We start from the raw sequence: 15,483 nt of genomic DNA, 5'->3' as shown, positions 1-15,483 counted from the left end.
GTCCAATGTTCATTGGCTGATCACTGGGAACCGGAAATGCTCAAATTCAGCGATTTTGGTAATAAAAATGCTCGAAATGATCGGAATCATGCAGAAATGACACTCGTAACACAGATAACTAGAGAAATATGAATATTTATTTTATAATACATAAATATATATGATTATTATACAAAAATATATATATTTTTTTTAATATTTTTTTTTTTTACTTTTCAAAATGACAGGTGAGGCTCTGCCTCCCCTGCCTCCTATGACTGCACGTCCCTGGTAGTGGAGCGCCCCAAAGCCATGGCTTCTGGTGCTGCTCGTGCCACAGGTGCGGCCGCTGGTGCTTCGGAGACGTGTCTACTACATGTCACATACTTTGCTTTTGCCATTACGCCACCTGACAGGCTTTCTTACAATGTTTTGGCCCGCATCTGCTCTTCCATCAGCTGAACGTCGATGTCAGTCTCACTATAATTCTTCTGTTTACATGTTTCTTTCTTGCTTGCCATTGTCACAGAGAGTTTGTGCATTGAGGATGCGCTCTGTTTGTGCATTGATAATATGGTAATTAGATTAAATAGGGGAGTTGTGAGGGCGGAGATTCCGTTGCGCACAATTCCACGACCATTTGCGATTTATAAATGAAGGATTGGCGTACACGTGTTTTTTTGTGTGTACGTTTGTTTTCTGTGGATCTCACAAAAAATGTCTTAGACAAAATGTAGGATGGTTTCTACGCAACTTTTTATAAATGAGGCCCAATGCCTCATATCAAGGGTGCAAGTCGAAGATGCAGGTGAAGTCAAACTCCCTGACTGGGAAACAACCAAGTGGAATCACAGAACAGCTGGATCAATCTGAACTTTAGAGAGTTGGCTTCTTTCATCTCAAAGGAAACAATCTAGTACCATCACTGCATGTATGAGAGCCTCTAAAGAAAAGTAATTAAGGGAAACAAAGCGTTCCAAGGCACCGGACACAGATATTCACACATACTTGAACATGTTCACATACAAATGCTCCATGTCTCAAACAATCCCATATCTCTGGGGATCAGAAAACACACACATACAGACACACGCACACACACACACACATTTGCTGGTAAAGTCAGGACTCAGTTGGCCTCTCTTTTGTTGTATTCTGTCTTTGATTTTGTGGTCCCCTGGCACCCCCTTACACTCACTTACACACACACACACACACACACACACACACACACACACACACACACACACTTACACACACACATATTTGCATACACAAATATGCCTACACATGTGACACCACACAAACACATACACACACACACACACACACACACACAAGGGCCTTTCCAAAGACATTTTCATGTTAATCTATTTTGTTGGATAATACTATACACAGGGATGAGCAAAAGTACACCATAATATAATATACAAAATACTCAAGTTGCAAAAGCATCAAAATTAAATACATAATACAGCAACCAGGACATGAATGAAAATAAATACAGTATTTAGTATTTTAAAAATACAAAAATATATCACCAAGGCAAAGATACATCGTATCCCAGACCTTCACTTAGGCAGACACGTAGGCAGCTTTTCACTGCTTAACAAGACAGATTACAAATCTGTTTAGAGTAGCACTGTATTATGATGGGGAGTATTCAAGCCAGCTAGATGACCATAGCCATGTCAAGAAGGCTATTAGACAAATGTCTTGTCATCCAATCAGAGAGAGCAACAAAAATGACCAGAACACGGTTCAATCTCAAAAGACGTGTGCAGATGCGTACATGTGACGTTATCATGTATACCGTTTTGGGAAAAGTATTTTCTGAAATTTGTATATGCAAAACTACTTAACACTATACTGACTATACTTAATTAAATTGATATAACCACTTTTATAAGGCTCATTAACACAGATTAAGAAATGCAATTTTGTATTTAACATTTGAAATACATATTACTACACACAGAGACGTGGACACACACACACACACAGACACAGACACACACACACACACACACACACACACACACACACACACACTCTCTCTCTCAGACATGCACACACACAGACATGCTCACACATATATACACAAACACATACACACACAGATATGCACACACATACACAAACACACACACAAACAAACATACAGGCGTTTATGTTCTGTTTCATCCTTCTTCTCTCTTTCTTCTGATGAAAACTAGAACGAATAAACACAAACACCAAGCAAGAAACACTTAGCCACATCCCCCACAGATACTTAAAATAGCACATTCATATTATGAGGGCCAGTTCCATTCCAGAGGACGCATAATATCTTCTACTGCAGGATGCCTTAATTAGTGTTGGGAATACGAGCAAAATTTATGGTGAATTAACCAATTGAGATTCCCACTATCTGGACTGACTTCCTCTTCAACCAAACTGGGAGCTTTGATATTATTCTGTGAAACTCTCCCATGTCCAGTGTGAATAGGGCAGCAATGAAGGCCCTATCTCTAACCCAGGTCTCCAGGGGTGAGAGAAGGGTTGGGGTGGAAGGTTGGGGGGAACGGAGACTGTAAGTGCTAGACAGAAGGAGAGGGAGTCTCCCTATAGAAAAGAACACCTCTTTATTCTGGGTCCTCCAGGGACTTGTGATGGAGACAGGCACCAGGGTTAAGGGCCACTTCAGGGTAATGCTTAGCTGTGGAGCATGGAGTTGTGTGTGTGTGTGTGTGTTTGTGTGTGTGTGTTTGTATGTGTGTGTGTGTGTGTGTGTGTGTGTGTGTGTGTGTGTGTGTGTGTGTGTGTGTGTGTGTGTGTGTTTGAGTGCACGAGTGGGAGATTGAAGATTGAGAGTGGGTAAAGGATGGAGAAAGGGTGCAAGTGTGTGTCTGTGTGTATGTATGTATGTGTGTGTGTGTGTGTGTGTGTGTGTGTGTGTGTGTGTGTGTGTGTGTGTGTGTGTGTTTGTGTCTGTGTGTGTGCATGCGTGCGTGTGCGCTTGCATGTTTTGGTGTGTGTGGGCACATGTTTGTCAGAGAGAGACAAACAGAGAAAGAGCGGGAGAGAGAGTTAAAAAGAAAAGTATACAGAGAGACAAACATGACAGCGAGAGAAGGAGTTTGAGGGCAAACGGGACACTTATATAATTCATTTCCCAAGAACACTGAGGAGAAGGAGTGGTTTGGAGTGGTTAATGTGCATCCCTTTGATCAAGTCCACACGTATCCTCTCTCCTCATAAGCATATTTGATGTGGTTGGACAACATTGTTCAACTGAAGCTGTCATTGGTTTGCAAGATCATTCAGCAAGTGTGTGAAAATAACATGATGTGATCTGATGAGATTTTGAATTTAAAGTGTCATTCATTAGTTATCCTTTACAACACATTTAATTCAGTTTTGGGTGTTGCTTACAGTTTGATTACTGCATGGGATGGGTAACCAGCCTTACATGTGCAGCTACCACCAGTTGTGCTTCTTCCATTCACTACTAACATATTCCACTCTCCAGCAGACCCACACACTAGGTTCTTCACCTCGTAACTACCTCATGTTTGCTGAGTCATCGGGACTGCTTGAGATTTCAATTTTAGACCTTTCCTCGGGGTTGTGTAAGAGAGCATGTGTGTGCCCACCAGTCCCATGTAGTGCATGTTTGTTTGTGTGTAAGTGTGTGTGTGTTTGTGTGTTGTGCAACAGGGGGAGGAAGAGGGACGTGTGTGTGTGTGTGTGTGTGTGTGTGTGTGTGCGTGTGTGGTTGTGTGTGTGTTTGTGTGTGTGTGGTGGTGGTGGTACTGGGGGAAGGTGAGGGGTGTGGTCGTGCGTGCGTGTGTGTGTGTGTGTGTTTGTGCGTGTGCGTGTGTGTGTGTGTGTGTGAGGCTGCACAATGGGTCTCTGAGCACAGCACTCCGAGGGCACTTCCCTCTGTTGTGTGCGCGCCGGCGATCCCCTTGGCAGATAGGAGCTGACCCCTCCACCCTCTCGGCCACGCTATCAAGATCTGGAAGCGTTGTCGCGTTAGCGCCGCTCCCACATCTGCCGCTACACACTCAAACACACACACACACACACACTAAATACATATACAAATAAAGTATGTACAAACGTTTGTGTGTACATGCACAACACATACACTGACCCATGCGCACGGACTCATGCTGGGGTATGTATACAGACTGTAAAGACACATACATGCGGACAGACACATGTTCACACAAGACACACACAAACACAAGGTGCATATAAATCCATCATTTATTACTAAACAAACAAACACACACACACTCCCACAAAGACACACACACAGACACAAGGTGCATATAAATCCACTATTTATTTAGAGTCTGATCCCAAAATATGCACACACGAATATATTCCTGGAGCTCCTTATCTGCACAATATCAATACAGGAAGTGAAAATGTTCCCCAGCTCTCATATTCTCTTGTATCATACTGATTGTGAGAAACTGAGGATACTGTAGACAGGATGATTCAGAACTTTCATTCTGAGGAAATGTATTCTGTTCTATTGACTTGGAAATCTCACTGTTCAGGTTTTTTTTCATCAACAGTGAGGCAAACAGCAAATAAAAAAAAATATACATATTTAAAAAAAGTTTCCAGTGTATTCATGACTTATAGGATGGTCACATCCTTGCTCAAATGAAATCTCCAGTTCTGGAGTATCTCAGATTTATGGATTTGCATATTGGGAACTTCACAGAAAATAAGTAGCGTAATGAAATGAGAAGGCTGGATGAACTTAATGGTGATGAACTTCATTTATGCATAGAGGATTCTAGGAACAGGCCCCCTCATATAAAACCACTGAAGCATGTAAAGACATGCAAAAACAACAACAAAAAAGTCACGCATGCAAGTTCCTGTCTCACCAGAATGAAGTGAAGAAGTGTTCTCTGACACATTTCCCAAACACACACATGAAAAATGTCTTCCAAAACAAAAGCCCTGTCACGTTAGCACAATAAACAAAATGGTAGAGAGGGAGGAGCAGAAGCCACAGCATAGCAGCAGCATAGCAGTGGCATAGGAACCACAAATGTCATTAGCAGCAACCCATGGAAGAAAACAGTATTTACAATGATACACAATAACTTATAAAATACGTGTGTACACCCAAGAAGCACAGGATGGGTACATCAACAAAGCAGCCAGTTCATCACCATGGTGATGATTTTGTATTAACACATGTACTTACTCTTTAGTCCTCAACAATACTATTTACACAAGTTTAAAAAAATATAAATCTAAGTATTTGTCTGTATTCACAGTAATGTAAAGTCTTCTTTTCAGTTAGATTAAGCCTTGACATGCATCAGGTGTCTGACTATGTGTACTTCTAGTGTGTCAGTACTGACAGAAATACTAATGAAGCATAGGCTGAGTTAATTAGGCTCTTAAGCTACTAGACAAAATTTTGTTGAGATGAGTAGGGAAAGATGGGGATGTAGCGGAAGAGAGAGAAGCATGATGGAAGGAAGCCAGTGAGGATGAGTGCGAAAGAGTGAGAGAGAGAGAGAAATAGAGAGAAGGAATGTACAGTAAAAAACCACAGACGGCACACACGCTTTCATAAAAAATGGAGGGCTGTCGGAAGCGGTGCGGGGCAAGTGTGGTGAGGGTGGGAACCCGTGCCGCTGGGCAGCCGGTGGTGTGTGTGAGGAAGCGGTGCTGAGAGAGAGCTGGGGGGCCTCTGTGAATGTGCATGTGTTTGAGAGTGTGTGTGTGCGTGTGTGTATGTGTTTGAGTGTGTGTGTGTGTATGAAAGAGAGAGAGGGAGAGAGAGAGATTCGACTGAGTCTACTTGTGTGTGTTTGTGTGTGTGTGTATGCATGTGTGTATGTGTTTGAGTGTGTGTGCGAGTGTGTGTATGTGCTTATGTGTGTGTGCCTGAATATGTGTGCTTGAATGTGCGTGTATGTGTGTGCATGCTTGTGTGTGTATGTGTGTGAGTGAGTGTGTGACCGTGCATCTGGCTGCTAATGAGCCTTTCAGGAGCAGCGGCGTTCTCATCAGCTCTGTTTGTTTTCTCAGGCCGCTCCGTGTGTTGACTCGCCGATTGTTTTCCTTGGTCGGCTTCGCCGTCGTTCTCAGGCTCAGGCCTCTTTATTTATGAAGTGACTGGCCCTCTTTCCTCCTCTCTCCCTTTCTTTCTTTCCCTCTCTACCTCACTCACTCACAGACACACACATACACGGACACGTAAACACACACAGTTGCTCTCTTCCTTCTCTCTATCTCTGTCTCAGTCACTCTCTGACACATACACAAACACAGACAGACACACACACACACACACACACTTACACTCTCTCTCCCACACACACAGAGTTTCTCTCCTTCTCTAACTTGCTATCATTTTTTTCAGTTTGTCTGGGGTCTAAATATAACCTCTCCATGCCAGCCCCAACACTGTGACAAGGGCCTTGGACCACTCTGACCACTGGGAGGGGAGGGGGGATGATGGGGGGAGTGAGGTGGGTGGGGGTGGGGGCCGTGGGGATGAGGGTGAGGGTGTGTGAGGGGGGTTGTTTCCCATTGCTTTAACCTCCCCTGGCTTTGCTCCAGTGAGCACTATGCGAACAGGATATAGTGCAAATATATTTCCCTCATATTGTCTGTGAGTGTGAGTGTTTGTGTGTGTGTGTGTGTGAGAGAGTGAGAGAGTGAGAGAGAGAGTGCTGCAGAGATGAGAGCTAGCTCTCCCTCTGTTTGTGAGTGTGTGTGTGTGAGAGAGAGAGCGAGAGACGGGGACAATCATTTGTTTAGGAGGATGCAGTGGTATTCTTTAACTATGTTTCCTTTTTCGAATAGTTTGAATGAGACAATGCAGTCACACCGACCTAAAGCCTAACCTGTCTTTCCCATCTCTCTGGCTGTGTGGGAACATCAACACATCTGTCCGACATTTAGACACATTTTCACATGCTGGGAAAAACCCCTTCCACAATTTTTTTTCGGCACATTTTTTGTTCAACCCCTTTAAGTCATCTGAAAAGAAATGTTATGACTGGGACCTTGTACACATGTTTACTCTTGTACATTGGTGGCTTGTTGTCCATGTCTTACCATTGCCATTAAGAAAGTGAAATTATGTGAGGTCAAAGGTGGTTCCACCCAGTGTCTGTGAAGTGATAAAGAGTTTTTTTTGTATAAATATGGAGATAAGTTGGCCCTGATTATTATAATGGCCTAATTTGGGCCAAACCAAAGGAAAAGCCACAGCACGTAGTCAGCGACAACAAATGGGACAGAAATACTGAGCAACAGTCATTCCCTCTCTGTAAGACTCATATCCCTTTAGATTATTACTGTGTGCTGGACAGTATGCGCAGTAGACATATGGAACAAATGCTCAAAGTATAATCATCCCACAGTCGGGACATGGATTTCTTTGAAAAACTTTGACTTTGTATCTTCATTGCCAAGTGAATTACAATAAATGTTGAAATCAAATAACAAAGAAAAATTCCTAATGTTAATACTCATATTAAAAGATCCATGGCAAAACCATCTTTAAACAATGAGAATAATAAATGCAGAAAATACAAAAAGTAATTTTTGGTTCACGAAAGTAAGTTAACTCAAAAGCTCTAAATTCAAAAACAGGTTCCATACACATGGAGTGTGTGTGTGTGTGTATTTGTGTGTGTGTATTTATGCATGTGTTTAATTCTGAATCTCTTCTCTGGCTTCTCTTTTGTCCTCTGGATATATGTTTTCTTCCTTGAATGCGTTTTCATCCGGTTTAACCGACAACATCTGAACCAGTCACGTGTGAGTTCAAAAGCACCTCACACCAAAACACATCAAATACATTCCAATTAGCCCTCTTGCTGGCGGCTCTCCGCATTGGACTTGTCACTTAGGCAGAGATATTGGCAAAGGTCATCTGCGCAACACTGTTTTAAAAAAAAAGAAAAAACACCACCTCAACCCCATGACTTGTTAGTCTTAATCCTGCTTATCTCCGACGTGTTGTGACTCTGTCTGCCACAACATAGCTGCTGATCAGTGATCCTGAAATTGGAATATTACATGTTGTGTTTTTTGGCTTGTAAAATTGCAGTGTTCTTTTTTTCACTTTCTCATTGTTTCTCTATGTCTCTCTTGCTCTGGTTCTCTCTCTAACTCTCTTTCTCTCCCACTCCAACTCTCTGCCTCTTTCTCTCTTTCTCTCTCTCCCTCTATCTCTCTCTCTCTCTCTCTATCTCTCTCTAAAGGAGTGTGATGTTGACAGATGGAACGCACCAACAGTTTAAAGATGAAAGTTGTCCTTAGGACCCCGTAAGACTCCCACAGAGATTCCACTGTGCAAGAAAAAGAGAGAGAGAAAGACAAAAGAAAGAGAGGGAGAGAGAGTGTTGGAAAAAGAGTGCTTTAGGGGGTTTTGCCCAATGATCCACGCTTCCCTGGCGACTGCCACCACTCAAACGTGACGCTGGGGTCTGATTCAAAGTCAAGGCTACAGTTGGACACACACACACACACACGCTCACACAAATACAAATGCTTGCACACACAGACTCAGACACACACACACACACACACGTATGCACACACACACACACACACACACACACCCCTCATCACATGCTCTGCAACTAAATCATCCTGCCCTGAGATGCTACACCCCCCACTCCCCTGCCCTAGAGTGCTTCTGAATGTCCTGTTCCCAGGCTACTCTAAGGACAGAGCCCAGCCCAGTCACATCCAAATGCCCACACTCCTCTCTCTCTCTCTCTCTCTCTCTCTCTCTCTCTCTCTCTCTCTCTCTCTCTCTCTCGCTCGCTCGCTCTCTTTCCTTCGTTCTTTTAATGTTCTTTTCCTTTTTTTCTTTCTTTCTTTCTTTACTTTCTTTCAGCAAATTTTTTTAAAAAGAGAAAGGCAATGAATTGCAGAAATACATGTAGAGAGAGGTGAGTGTGTGAAAAAAAAGCGTACGATGGTGGCTCACTGACCACTGAACAGCAAACAAAGCAGTCACCAACCCAGCACACAACCATCCCAGACGCCAGACAGATAGCACAGTATGTTGCTAACACCACAGGTGACAGTATCCACTAGGCAGAGAGAAAGAGAGAGAGAGAGAGAGAGAGGAGGAGAAAGACTGAGGAGGTGAAGGAGAGGGGTGCAAAGCAGCACTGTAGAGTCTGTGCCCCCGGGGGGGGATGTGGTGTGGTGTGTGTGGGTGTGTGTATGTGTGTGTGTGTGTGTGTGTGTGTGTGCAGGCGTGCGTGTGTATGTGTGTGTGCCGGGCAACCCCCCAGGGGAGCTGGCACACTGGGAACAGGGTGATCCATCAGCCAGGGAGGGGGCGCGGGCCGTGGGAGCAGACAACAGGAGCCAGGGAGTGTGTGTGTGTGTGAGTGAAAGTGTGTGTGCGTGTGTGTGTGTGAGAGAGAGGTTCTGTGTGTTTGTTATGAGTGAAAGTGTGTGCGCGTGTGTGTGTGTGAGAGAATTTCTGTGTGTTTGTGTGAGTGAGAGCCTGTGTGTCTGTGTGTGGGAGAGGGAAATATACACAGTGTGGTGTGTGTGTGTGTGTGTGTGTGTCCTTCTCTTACCTTCCTCCTCTACACTTTCTTTTGCTTTTTCCAGCCTCTGTCTATCATTCCCTCACCTTATTCACTCTTTCTCACTTTACCTCTATCCCTTTCTATCCCTCTCCCTGTCTGTTTCCTCTCCTCTCTTTTTTCATTCACATCCTATCTCTTATTTACCTCCCTACCCCCCTCCTTCTCTCTCTCTCTCCTCTGTGTGTGTGTGTGTGTGTGTGTGAAAGCCAGAGCTGTGGGGAAGTGGGTCAGGAGCAGGCTGGTGGAGGTAGTGTTACACAGAGAGCAGAGAGCCGGGCGCCACCACCGCCGCTGCCAGCACCACCCCATCTGTCCCTCCGTCCCTCTGTCCGTCCCTCCATCTTGCAGGAAGTGGCAGGTCAAACGATTGAAAAGAGAGTAAAGAAAAAAAAAAAATGTGGTTATTTAAGCATCCTTATGCATTGTCACTGCAGGCAACCTTGAATAAACTTTGACTTTGTACAAACACAGATTGGTGTTTTGTTGCAGATGGCAGTGGACTTATTTATTACTGACTCATTTCGCTTAACAATGGAAATAACTAATGTTGCTGCCTCGCAAAGCCCAGACATTGGGAGGTGTGTACCATCATGAAACAGCTGAACATCAAGTTCCTCTAAATCCCACAAATAATCATAGACCACATGAAACACCATGTCTGCCATTCCACTGACGCCGGTGTCATTACCTTGCCATAAATCACACCAAAAAGAGGCCCAATAATGCCCTGGCACATGGCCTAATTCCCCACTAAACACAGAGTCATAAACCTTAAGTACCTTCATTATGACACTATGCTTCAGTGTCAGAGCTGGTGTGAACAGAACTGTTCTGCAGACAGCAAGCTTACCTGACAGTGCTCGTTACTGCTCAAGCAGACAAGTGTGGACATGCGTCCCAGGTCAGTAGGAGGTGAAGGTTCATAACTTGAGCAACTAATGGGGAAGGAGGCGGCGATGCTGGTGTACATCTAGAACTCCTGAAATGCATATCTTTACTATGAACCTTCAATCAGTGGGGAACCATGGGAACCTTTTTGGCCCACAACTTCATAGTTCATACTTCATAACTTAGAAGTTCTCGATTGGTGTTTACCTTCTTTTTTTCTTTCTTTGACACAGCGCTTATTATTCTAAGTCTATGAATAATTCATAACAGCATAAACTAGCCCAACAAACATAGACACAACTGTGGCCGCCCAAATGCATGGCTAACAGGGAGGTAGAGTTTTGTTCTTCTCCATATATGTTTGATGTAAGTTGTCCATATGATTTCCCCCACTACAGGGCCTAAGGTAATTTGCCCACAATAAGCCTTTGCTTTAAATAGTGCAAACTCCATAGAACCCTCACCTAAGTCATCATTTCCCAGAGTTGAACATGTTATTGTGTCTATTACTCTTTTCAGTGTCTGCCAGATCATTAAAGTCATTATAAAACTTTATGCAGTAATATGGTGAGAATAAGATACAGGGCTCAGATGCCATAGTGTGGAGTATGACGATGAAGGCCAGGCACAGTGACGAGGATTATGGGCCGCCGCACCATGGCGACAGCGTTAACCCCGAAGAATTCCCAGGGTTCGCTGTGACCCGCTGGGAGGCACAGCACCCCGCCGGGCTCCTCAATGGCCCGGCTGGCCCTGCCAAACGTGGGGTTAAATGTCCCGTCACGCCTCAGATAAACAGAAAAACAATCCTGCTTCCTGTTTACGTAATGTTGAACAACAGGACCTGTACTCTCAGTGCACAATACTTAACGACACCCAAGTAAATGTGTTCTAAATGTTTTCCGATCCCAATTATTTTACCTGATGAATATCTAATTATTTTATGTTATACAGAAATATGCTGCAATTCATCACAGCCAGAACACACTGTCACACATATGTCCTCATTTCTAATCACAGTCATTAATAACACGCTGAAGGCTGCCCTCATAGCTTTCTGTACCATACATTTTTAATGTACTTTTTGAGCTACGGAGGCTACATTAGTTAAATCAGCACCTCTTGTCTCCAGCACATTTAGGGTGCCCGTCATTTTCATCTTTCCATGTTTGAAAATAAAATAAACTCTCTAAAGCCTTCCCGTTGTATTTCATAGTTCACTGCTAATCAGCTTTATGGAGCATGCCAAGATCCGCCTTCTCCCTGGCAGTGTGCTGAGCGCTTCACAGGGGAGCTCCCAGCTCACCCTTCACTCCTGCCACCTCCAGGGAGCCGCTATCAAAGCCAGGCGCCCATGAATCACAATGTCCCTTTCTTCCCACTACAGAATGAGAGGGAGCAGGTGACGAAGAAGAGGAGGAGGAGGAGGAGGAGGAAGAGAAAGAACAGAAGGAGGAGGAGAAGAATAAAGCAGCGTACACCTTCACAGCCCCACCTACCCCCCCACCACCACCTCCCATCCATGTCAACTCCCTCAGGGGGACTGAGAGATCCTTCTCTATCCTTCCACTCTCTCTCTTTCTTTATCTCTCTCTCTTTCTGTGTCTCTCTCATCTTTGCTCTGAACTCTGTTTACGGTTGCAGCAGCTGAGGTCATTCACTTCAAGGTGGTGGGACCCTTTTGAGGTGCAGCCGTGTCGCCAGGGAGGGGGATCGTGTTTCAACTGCCCCCGCACTAACCTCTCTCTTGAGCATTCTCACACGGCCTGCTGGGACGGTGCGGCCCTCCTCCCGGGTGTGATGTGTGTGAGAGCGGCTGGGAACGGAGGCCAGGCCACCGCTGCCTGCACTTAGGCTGACTGTGTGGAGGTGATGCCGGGTGTCCGAACCTGCTCCTTTGACCTATCCCTTTGATAAAAGCTCAGATGCAGACACAAAGACATACACACACACACACACACACACACACACACACACACACACACACACACACACACACACAGTCTCTCATGCTAAAAGGAAAGATACACACACACTCTTTCATCAGTGGTCTTAACTGTAACACTCATAAAACCGCTATCTGAATATCTAACTTCTATATGCAAGGATGTCCCATATTTTTTTGTATCCTGTAGATTATTTAATATTGCAATTGCTTGCTTATATTAATGTATATATTATTATTATATTTACAGTATGGGGTGACGTTTTATTTTGTCACTGGATGGAGTAGGACACACTGAACACTGTGTCAGAAATCTCAGTCAGTCTCATCACTCTCACAGAGCAGAAGAGGATGGGGGAAAGGTCGCTCTGACCAGGGAGGGGGAGTGGAGGGTTACAATAACCGACACAGAGTGAGAAAACAGCAATGAGGAGCAGGAGACCAACAACAACACAGGTCATGATGAAGACCAACAACAACACAGGTCCTGATGAAGAACAACAACAACACAGGTCCTGATGAAGAACAACTACAACACAGGTCCTGATGAAGAACAACAACAACACAGGTCCTGATGAAGAACAACAACAACACAGGTCCTGATGAAGAACAACAACAACACAGGTCCTGATGAAGAACAACTACAACACAGGTCCTGATGAAGAACAACAACAACACAGGTCCTGATGAAGAACAACTACAACACAGGTCCTGATGAAGAACAACAACAACACAGGTCCTGATGAAGAACAACTACAACACAGGTCCTGATGAAGAACAACTACAACACAGGTCCTGATGAAGAACAACAACAACACAGGTCCTGATGAAGAACAACTACAACACAGGTCCTGATGAAGTCGGTCTGCTGCTCACAACCGTTCATCCATTTCACACAGAGAGACACCAACACCCCCTCCCCCCACCTCCCCCGTAGAACATACACTCACAGCGCACCACCCCTCTCGGCTAGTCCGTGAGCAGGACAGGACACAGGATTCTCACGAGAAACTCCGCCGTCTCCCGCCATCTCCCAGCCTGCTGACGGCGTTACTCCGTGAGGAACTGACTGAGGAGGGAGTGCGGCTGCCGGCCCCCGGAAAATCCCCCAGTAGAATTCCCAGGGCATTTTTAGTGTTCCCGTTCCAAAATTAGCAACACACAAACCCCTCAATGCAACTCAGTCCCTGAGGTCAGTGTGAAGAGTCAAAGGTCAGCTGAACATTTTAAAAACTACTACAACCACTGCAGTTAAAAATAGCAGATGGGACAATTCTGCTGAGGGATGAGCAGTCGGCAGCTTTTCTCACTTGTGGAGTGTGGCGTCTATTTTTTGCCCAGGAGGACTTGGACAGGAAGGAACGCTTCACTTCCTGTCAATAAAAGGGAGGAGAGTGCGGTGACGAGTCATCGTTGTTTTGACAACGGAAGCCGCGTGGATAGTGGTGTTTTGATTTGACGTTCCTTTTCTTCTTTCTTTCTTCTCTCCACACCCGCCACGTATTTACCCCTGAGGGGAGGCAGGTGGCCTCTGTTGCCCCAGGGGGTGGACGATTGCAGCCGGTGCAGGCAAAGTTGAAATGGGATTCTCAGGGTCAGGTGAAACATAGGCCCATTCATGCATGCACGAGCGAACGAATGGCACCTTGCCCAGAAGGAATGCCGTCAAGTTGACACTTCCTACTTGAGATTGACGGCGCATCACCAAGAACGTGTTCCGTCTTGAAGTTGGAACAGCGCTCAAAGGCCCGACCTGGCGCTTTACCCACGGCCAGAGCTCAAGGTGCAGATAGAGCGCCGGGGCAAAATAATAAACTTTCTCCCAGCTTCCATGGTAACCAAAGGGTTGTTTGGAGAATCATGTTGAGTGTGAAATTATGTCTTGTTTTTTGTCACAGTAAAGGTAAAGTGTGAGCTGGCCATACTTTGACACAAGGTAGTCTGACAGAAAATAAAGACGTCCTGAACATTCACGAGTCATGCTTGTATAAAAAACCTCATCTAATGCTTTAACACATCAGGGACTCACTTATATTTTTCTTTACTCCTCTGCACTTCAATGGTGCATCCACAATCATCTGGATTTGCAATAAAATACGTATTTTTTAAAAACTGAATTGTCTAAAAGAAATAAGGCATTTTAAAGTCTATTTTGACAAGGTATGGCTTTACAGAGTATTATAAGGCGTCTTAGTTTGCTTGTTGTTTCCAAGTAAACTTGTTCTGAGAGCAGCATATAGAGCATGTTCCTTAGAAGATGTGCAGATGTGTGTCCTAAACCCTGCCAGGAGCTTGACGCTGGGCTGAGACATCGTGAGTGGCACATCCACTCAGCTCCAGCTTCCTTCCTGCTGTCTGCTGTGGAGAGCGTGATAAAAAAAAACACCACTCCCAGGGTGGGCAAGCATTGTCCCCCCCACCCCCTCCCACCCTCCACTGTCTGCGTCTCCCTGGGAAGATGAGCGGCCTCCAGGAAATGATGTCTGCGGGAAAGGAAGCTCAGTGGCGGTTGGTGGCACAGGTGGAGGATGCTGGAAGTGACCGTGGGTGTCTCCCTACTCCCCTGCACACACCCCTCTGAGTTGGGAGCTGACCCTCAAATCAGTCTAAAGGAAAGGGCCTACATCCGACTGTCATCTGTCCTCATCTGCGCGACTGCCGACAGGGCCTCTCACACCTGCCACTGGCGTAGTAGGAGTGAAGACAGAGCGGAGAAAGCTCTGAGATAAGCAGGAAGAGTCTGATGTCATCTCCACCAGTCCTGTTTACCAGCTTTCTCCAAGGTCACTGACACACATTCACACATCTGATAAGGAACCTCAAGGCAAACTGTAATTCTTTAAATAAAAATGAAATCAGGGAAAAATTAAACTTTGAGTCACAAAGCATGTAGGCTACCCACTCTGAGTAAGATGTAATGAGATTTTCGGTCCATTTAATTTTCATGGCTAAAAGCTGCCTTTTAAGATGAGGTCAACTTTTATGTTACCAAGTTCTAAAATAGACCCCATGCAAGCATGTGGGAAAAATTATGTAGTCTGTTTGGAATTTACAAATGTATGTCCATGGACGTTA

Source organism: Sprattus sprattus (assembly GCF_963457725.1).
Source record: "Sprattus sprattus genome assembly, chromosome: 2".
Lineage (NCBI taxonomy): Eukaryota > Metazoa > Chordata > Actinopteri > Clupeiformes > Clupeidae > Sprattus > Sprattus sprattus.
The sequence above is the reverse complement of the archived record's forward strand: the minus strand, read 5'-3'. Positions refer to the sequence as shown.